The sequence below is a fragment of the Leptodactylus fuscus genome, chromosome 5 (assembly GCF_031893055.1).
Source record: "Leptodactylus fuscus isolate aLepFus1 chromosome 5, aLepFus1.hap2, whole genome shotgun sequence".
Classification (NCBI taxonomy): Eukaryota; Metazoa; Chordata; class Amphibia; order Anura; family Leptodactylidae; genus Leptodactylus; species Leptodactylus fuscus.
In genome coordinates this window covers 71,069,918-71,077,134 of record NC_134269.1, presented here as the reverse complement: position 1 = coordinate 71,077,134, position 7,217 = coordinate 71,069,918, and the positions used below count along the sequence as shown (strand labels likewise).

Below are 7,217 nucleotides of genomic sequence, written 5' to 3'. Positions count from 1 at the left end.
AACTATGAATTACAATTTGTACAAGTTCTGAGAGGTTGGTACCTAGTCTGCTCAAATATACTTCGTTATTGATATAATAATAATAATAATAATAATAATAATAATAATAATTAATTAATTATTATTGTTATTATTAATAATAATAATTATTTATTATTATTATAAATAAATTCAGATAAAGTGTGAGCTTTCCGTCCAGTTGTAGTAGTCTGTAGTAAAGTGACTTATTCATTAGATGGTATATACTCTGAAGACTGTATATATGGTGTTTTAAATGTGATTCATTTTGCTGTCCCTCCTGTCAGCTAGAGTTTAAAATGGAAAAAATGTAAAGAAGCTGAGATGGAAATCCTTCAGATCAGGTTGCCCCTGGGCCTCTTAAAGTCTAAGAGCTACCAGGAACCCTGCCTTTTTATTTTGGCTTCAGCTACTGTATTACAGGAGCATGTCTGTCTGCTCACAGCTGCTTTTCCATAGGGAACCCTTAAAGCAGAGCCTCAGTGCATTTCCTAGGCCGGCCGCTAGGTGGCGCTGACGTGTGCCGGCTTCCCTGGCTGTCACCAGCAGACCTGTTGCATTCTCAGTGAGCCGCTGACTGGTGCAGCAGAGGCAGAGTCCAGCTGTCCCAGAAGCTGAGCAAGTCACCCGCTGCGGGTCACAGTACTGGCTGATCACAATGGTTCTGTCTGCTCCCAGCCAGGTCCGCACACATCACAGAAGGCCATGAAGAGCTGAAGGCTATATTGCTGCTGATACTGTCTGGACTTACTTCCCATCCGACACGAGTATATAGATTATATAGAAGATATATGTGAGCCAGCCCTAAGGAAGGTGAGCTTTCACTGAGTTATTTGGCCTAATATATATATATATATATATATATATATATATATATATATATATATATATACATATATATACTCTTGCACTTTCTGATTATCTCATTCTGACATGTCTATGTGCTGAGCTGTTAACCCATTCATTACTCCTGCATGGGAAGGGCATTGCAGATCTTCTTGCCCATTCCTTTGCAGTAGCACTTCCCATAAAGTTGAGGAGTGTGCCCTTCAGCTGCCTTCAGACACTTTAACCCTTTGTGTACTGGTGTATAAGTCATAAGGTTGTGGTGTATGTCTTCGTTTGTCATGAGTGACATATACTAATGACCCATGAATTCTCAATTGCATTCTTTAGATATTGAGGTCATTGCAATGTATAAAAAATGTTGTAGCTAGTGCCAGAACCAAAGTCTCTATAGACCCTAAGCTCCGTGCCTTGACTTAGACATAGGACGCATTGAAGACATGGGGATATCTATATTATTATAGGTGTATATGCTTTTGTACACATTTACAGCTTATTGCTATTATGTAATAGATCACACACAGTGACAGCTGCAGTTTTCAGTTATGCATCATGACCCATCACATTATTTGATAGGGACACTCTATAACCTAGCCTAGTAATTTGCTTTTACCAATGCAGTTTGACACCTATGCCCCATTCTGAGATCATTGGTTGTAGATCAGGTATGGCATCCTTTTAGATGTAATACCACTGAAGGGATAGCAGGCGTTACTAGGGCTGTTATAATAGCTATTTAATATCAGCTTGGAGATGTGTAGACTTTGTATTGCACTTTCCACATCAGTTATAGCTATTGGCTTACATCTGAGGGCTCATGACGTAACAGACCGGTATATGTGTTTGCACACTCATAAGCTGTTATTCTATAGCATAGACTATCCACACATGCACATAATGTTAGTATACAAGTGTATGTGTATACAGTCACACACAAGACCATGATGTCAAGTTCCCAAGATCTCAGTTCATGGACTAAATTGACGTGGATAGATTATTATAATATTTACACACACATCATTCTTAAACTAGGTGGCCTAAGGCTAGCGCAACAGTCTGTGATCATGGAATTCAAGTCTTTTCAGGTTGTGACAAAAACTCATTTCTGAAAGTTGATATTGTGTAAATGAGTTGCAATTTTTCAGTAAAGAAAAAAATTGCAGACAGGTTGCAAGACAATTATAGATGCGGTCTATGATGGCAAAGTTGCACATAGCCAAAGACCCAACAGATTTGGATTTTCGGTGACAGACTTGTTATGGCCACTTTATACATCGTGCTGCAATACAGCATCATTACATAGTTACGTAGTACAGTTGAAAAAAGATGCAAGTGTCCATCAAGTTTAACCAAGGGATGGGAAAAGGCATGTCTGAAGGTAAGGGGTGAGTGAAGCAATTGACAGTCTTTAGATGTGATGTTCGTGCGACCAGAGTTGTTATGCAGTCCTACCCTGAGGGCTGCAAAGTCACCATCTAGTGCTACTGTAGTCTCAGGATACAAAATGTACACCACAATGTAAGATAGTCATGCAACAATAAGTCGCAGAAAAAATGCACAAGTGTTTTTTGGTCCCATGACATTTCTGAAACTTTGTGTAGCCGTATCCCTATACTTAAAAGGAACCCGTCAGGGCAATTTAGGACACTAAGCCACCCTGTTGTAAAGCTGTCTGTGCCAGTATTGAAAAAACAAAACAAAACTTTATACTTGTCTAACATTTGTGCTTCCAGTGCCTGCGCAGTAGTTTAGTGAGACTGGGGAAGGTACACCTTGGCTTGACAGCGCATGCACCAACCTCAGGCGCATGCACACTAAAGATGAGGTATACTTTCCCTATGGAACCATGGTGATTGAACTTCTATGGTTTTGATAGATGCTGCCAAACACACCGAGTGGAGACCTATGAGTCATGTGATAACTTGATCTGATAGTAGAAATGGCATAACTTTCAGTGCCAAAATCGCTAGCAATAAACACGGTTTTCTTTTTTAATTAGCATATGTATACATAAATTAGCTCTAACTTCGTGAACAGGAAGGACTACTCTTTCCAGAAATGCATATACATGTATCACCAAGACATGCGCCATCACATACGATGTTAACATTTGCTGTAAACCTCCTAACAGCAGCACAGATGTAAAAGTAAAAGTTTTGGTGGAATAGAAAATGCAATGCAAAGTTTACTACAACTGTTTATTTTACTCTTTAAGAACCAAATTAAAGTTTCCTACATGAAAAGATTCCTGATACAGACAGAATAGAAATGAAGGGATCCTGCCACCCTGGCCTTGGCATTTATCACACCTGTTACCTGTGACTCCTCTTTTTTAGTCTTTGTTACAGACCAGGCCTTATAGGATCAGCTATGGCTGCAATGAAAGCTTTTTGGGTTTCTGTTCTCAGTCAGTCATAGCTAGCTATATAAATTCACAAATCAGAAGAAAAGTTGTGTGAGTCTTGGGTTTCTTATACCAACTGATGATGTCAGAAAATGTTGAAACTTTTAGTAGATGACAAACTTTTTTACATAGACAAACACTAAGAAGCTCTACAGTGAAACTGATAGGTCAAAAGGATATCTCTACTACTCTGTGTAAAGAAATCCCTACTATTATGACAGTTAGGTTGGAATTTTTGAAAAGGTTCCCACTAGGTGGCGCAGTGGTTCACTGCACACCAATTTTAGATAGGCCTACTTTAGCATCAAGAGCTATGTCTAACCTTACTATGACCCGTTTGTACTAACGTTTGCTGTCTGCTATAGATACAAAAACTAGTATCTTAATACGTCATTACATCATCTTGATATATTTGACAGACTTTCACTGTTTCCTAGACTTCTCACTAATCTTTAGATCTTGTCTAACAAAACAAAAAATATATTGTTCAGACTAGGGTTAGGTGATGACTTTGTATAGGAATGTACTGAATCTCAGAATATTGTATATGCTCAATCCAAGGTGTAGTCGCTCCATCCAAAGAAGTAACAATCTGACAGTGAGGAGTCTCTGATGTAATCCATAAAAATACATGAAAAGTCAGTGTCAAGCAGAATACAGTAACATTGTCATTGACGTCTGTAGGATCTGGGAGAAAATTACACATCAAAAGTCAAATGTGACAGCAACCTGACAGCAATTCTCTGTTATACATCACTCATCATGACCACTGGCCCAGTGACATAGTATATTGTAGGTAGGGTTTATGCTTATACATTGCTCAGCTATTTGTTAGTCCCATAGACATTAAAGGGAACAGAAGAGTGCATGCACGACCAGGGGGACTCAGGACCTCCGTTCTAGTGAGTACTGTTGGTCCCAGTGGTCGGATCCCCACCTATCATACATTTATCACCAACCCCGTGGTTATTGTAAGGGTTGTTGCATAACTCCTGTAAAACTGAGATGGGCTCCCTTTAGGCTGTGTTTACACAGAGGAATTTGCCACGGATTTGGGGGTGGTCTACACCTCCCATTGTTTTTAATGGGAGACAGAGATTGCAGCGAGTCGCAGAAAAAATAAACGTCCTGATCGATCTTGCCACAGACACCATGGCTGATTCTGCCGTGGAGTCCGCGGCTTGAGACTCTTTGCAGATTAGGCCTATTCATTTGGGCCTAATCAGGAGCAGGATGCTGCAACGAAATGTCAATGCATTGCGTAAGCATCTCGTCGCGGCTCGACCACAGTGAAAATGCCGACAGCGGAAAATGAAGAGGAATTTCTCTTCATTTTCCTCTGTATGAAAGAAACTTATCAGATCAAACATGCTGTCCATACTGCAGGAGGAGCTTAGTAGATTGATCTACAGTTTTGCGGGTAGAAAAGATTCAGTATAATAATATTAATAATAGTTTTATTTATGTAGCCCCAACTTATTCTGCAGCACTTTACAAATCAGAGGGTATATGAACAGTATATAAGACATTACAATGTGATAAGGATATAATCTGTATATTTAGAGAGAGTTCGGTGAACTTACAGGCTGATCTGCTTAGCCATAAAACGATGATAATCTCTGTATTGCTTCATCAGATTGTGGCCACTCAAGTATATTTCTACTAATACTTCGGGGCATGTGGTAAAACACCCGATCTCTATAAGCAGGGGTTTCTGACCTCTACAAGAACATTAGGGTCTGCATTACCCCTGTGTCGGTGGATCTTCCTGGGTATGTCTATATATCCCAAATCCAATGGACAATGATGAGGGGTCACTGGTCCGTTATGTGCCAACTGACATTGCTAGGCTCTGACCAGCTTTCCCTATGACCTGAAAATTCTGCCCTTCTGCCCTTCTAAGGCCAGTACCCAGGCTGACCCTGAACGCCAGTTGACCCTAGTATACACCATTCATTGTCTTTTTCTGGCTGAACACACAACTAACTAGGTTAGCTGGGTTGGTTGTCTGCACAGCCAGCAACATATACATTTTGTTACTTGGTGCTGGGGAATCAATGTGCTGTCCATCTAGGAACCCTCTGTAAATTTACTTTCACTCACCATACAGGGAGCATTGGTCCTGTAAAATGTTTATAGGCTATCTATCTGATGGTTATGCCCTTATAAGTTTAGGTCCCCTGAGGACAAAAGTTTAGGTGGCTCCAGAACAAAATGTTCATTGAGATAGGGTATACTAGGGTCAGATGCTTTTCAGGGTCAGCCTGGGGTACTGTCCTTTGTAAGGACAGGAGTCAAATTTGGGGAAATCATAGGGAAAGCGGGTCAGGGCCTAACAGGGTCAGCTGATACGTATCCCACCAGTGACTCCGACAACTGTGGTTGAGGATCCTGAGGCCACACCATTGTCTGTTTGATTTCATATATATGTAGACATACCCAGGAGGACACAATGATGGAGAGATATTTCTGTTTTTCATGTAGGAGTCAGGGAAACCCCTGCTTGTCCTTTACCACATATCCTGTACATATGAATTGTGATTCTGATTTGTTTTTCGATATATATATTAGCTATGTTTTGATGTTCCTAATATACCTTTACTGCTATGTCTGTCTTGTCTGTATTGGGACTAAATTATATATGTCAGTAATGCAAGCTATATTCATTTTAATATATATATATATATATATATATATATATATATATATATATATTTGCTAAGTTAGACGACATGCGGCATCGTGTAGAGAAGATTTTGAAAGAAAGGTTAGTGGTGTGATCATAGACGACCAGCCATGACCCCCGCAGTGTTAGGCTTTTGAACAGGAACAGGTGAAGAGAACTTTTAGCTGTTTTTCAGACCTAGAGGGAAATGAAAGTTCTCGGCAGCCACACTTGGAAAGAATACCTTTCATTATTTTCCATGTATATTTATTTTGACTCCCCTAATCCGCATGCTGATATGATCCTTTTAATAAACACGTTACGTTCCAGTCCCTGAAGATGATCTCCTGTGGGCAGCGATTAGAGGGTTTGATAACAATTTGACAAGTTGTTTTACTTAATGAAAAGTGACCGCTAAGCTCATATGTTTTTATTTCATTTGTCTAGACGGCTCACTTATCTTTTTTTCTCCCCTCTCAGCTCTAGACTATACTACTTTGCAAGACTTGATGACCATTTTCCACTATAGTTGGGGTGCACGTAAAAGACTGGCTGCAGTTTAGGCTCTGAGACTGGTGGAATGTTATTGAGGAGGTGGAGTAGCAGAGGTTTCTGTGCGACATTAATCAGCTCTGTGCTGGCAGTCTGTATTTTCCTGTTATTCATGGACAATTCCTTTACATGTGATTAAATGTAGTGACGCTTAGTGTCTGCAGTCATATTTCGGAGTGGGATTTCTGATGTATTGAAGTATTTTCTCTCTTGGCTTCATGGGCCCTATATTATCATCCCTTATTTATTTAGCTAATTGTCCTGATGGAGGAAGGATGCACAGTCTGAGCTGCTTTATCCAACCCAGACAACTCCTATCCTCATCATTCCTTACGACACTAGGGCTTTGTGTTTAGGATTTTCTTTATGTAAATGACCTATGGTTCTTAAATCTGACACTGGGGCTTACTGATAGTAGAGTCAAAACAGGGCAACTGTCTGAAAACATTCATCATCTACGGCTCTCCATCAGCTCCACAGCATGTTTAACTGTATTGGCTAGACACACATCACTCCTGATCCAGTAGTACAGACTTACAGTATTATTTTTTATGACATTTAACATCAACACCTGGGACCCCCACAGATCAGCTGTTCCAGAACAGAGCAGGTCCTGGTAATGTTTACATGCTGGGAGCCAGCCATAAAAACACATGAAAACTGAATGTCATGCAGAATACAGCAACATTGTCATTGACATCTATAGGATCTGGGAGAAAGTTACACATCAAT

General features: G+C 40.0%; 1 protein-coding gene across 1 annotated transcript in view; it reads left to right on the top strand.

The window, feature by feature from the left end:
- Nucleotides 1-595: 595 nt before the first annotated feature.
- The window catches only part of ADAMTSL3 (ADAMTS like 3), a 312,808-nt gene continuing 306,186 nt past the window's right edge, over nt 596-7,217 (top strand). The window contains exon 1 of the mRNA XM_075273425.1: nt 596-831. The gene's annotated coding sequence lies outside the window, so the exon portion shown is untranslated. The remainder of the gene's footprint in view (nt 832-7,217) is intronic.